General features: G+C 47.8%; 1 long non-coding RNA gene across 1 annotated transcript in view; it reads right to left on the reverse strand.

Moving 5' to 3' along the window:
* Positions 1-599: 599 nt before the first annotated feature.
* Positions 600-1,491, reverse strand: part of LOC116082150 — a 1,598-nt gene continuing 706 nt past the window's right edge. Inside the window, exon 2 of the long non-coding RNA XR_004115191.1 lies at positions 600-929. This is a non-coding gene — a long non-coding RNA (uncharacterized LOC116082150). The remainder of the gene's footprint in view (positions 930-1,491) is intronic.

Here is a 1,491-nt window from a genome sequence, read left to right on the forward strand (position 1 = left end):
TCAGGAGGGACGCATGCGCAGTATACACCCGCTCGGGAGGGCGCATGCGCAGTATACACCCACTCGGGAGGGGCGCATGCACAGTAGAATAGTCTGTTGCTACAGTGTATCGGGAACCAGCCCCATCTTGGATACGATTGTCTAAGCAGCCACTGACGATCGTATCCAAGCGGCTGCCTACACACATGCACAAACAGTTGTTTACCAGGAGTCGACAGCGGAAGTAGGCGCCATCTTGTCATGGCGAATGCCTCTCTAGCTCTACTGCTCTCCACACTCACTCACTCTCTCTCTCACTCTGACTCTCATTCTCTCACTCTCTTGCTCTCTCGCTCTGTCTCCTCACTGCACTCCCTCTCTTGCTATCTTTCTCTTCTCTTGTTCTTTGTTCCTCTATTGTTTTATTCCTCTCCTTTCTCTATCTTTATTTCTCTCCTTCCTCTCCTTTCCTTCTCTCTAATTGACTGGCCCATTTTCTACTTCCTAAAATAAAATAACTCATTTATAAATTGTCTCCTTTATAACTAATGTGCCAATGCAGCCACAGGTTGGCACAAGGGAGAGAGAGCCATAGGTATAAGCAGCAGGCCCCATCTGCAGTACAACATATCTCTACTTGCATTCTGGTAAAACCCAAATAGCCCAAAGCCTGACAACACACACAGAGGGATCTATACCATCATAAGAGTCAGTCCTCAAGGGAGCGCTCAACAGGATGTTCACCATCATAAGAGTCAGTCCTCAAGGGAGCTTTCAACAGGATGTTCTATGGACGCTTTCTTGGAGCAGTGTTCTGGATTGAGGATCCTTCTTCCCAGATGACTCTACAACATGTCAAAATAACACAGCACAACACAAACCATCCTTGTCAGTCTCTATCACACCTGGAAGAAGTACGTGGCAGCATGGTCCACATGGCACTGAATCTGCTGAGAAAATGATGCAAGATTATAAGGTTAATAGAATCCTGAGAAATGTTCAAGGCTCAAACCCAGGCAATCTGTGTCAGTGCTGGAATTACAGTAAATGGGCCTAGACAAGCATGCTCTGTGAGTGAGCACAAGGCACAGTGGGCTAGGATTTGGGAATTCTAAGAAAGGAAGCCCAGTGCAGGTGCTCTGTAGCCTGAGGGAGGCCTGAGAAGAAGAGAAGGGACTGGAGGAGGGCAAGGTTCAGACTTACCCACCAAGGACACGCGTGGGAAATCTGAACATATTTAGGTAGGCATCCTGCCATTGTGACTGTATTTATGAACTCACTATTGGAGCAAACTCACCAGGAAATTGGGTACAGAGCTAAGTGCTTGATGCCAAGCATGCTATGTTGAGCAGGAAACACGAAAACATTATCTGTAGACCTTTCCCTGCAAAGCTGGGATGTGTGCACAGGAGAGATGCAAAGCAGCTATTAAGAAAAAGATGCTGGACGGGCGGTGGTGGCGCATGCCTTTAATCCCAGCACTTGGGAGGCAGAGGCAGGTGGATTTCTGAG

This window comes from Mastomys coucha, unplaced genomic scaffold (assembly GCF_008632895.1).
Source record: "Mastomys coucha isolate ucsf_1 unplaced genomic scaffold, UCSF_Mcou_1 pScaffold11, whole genome shotgun sequence".
Taxonomy (NCBI): Eukaryota; Metazoa; Chordata; class Mammalia; order Rodentia; family Muridae; genus Mastomys; species Mastomys coucha.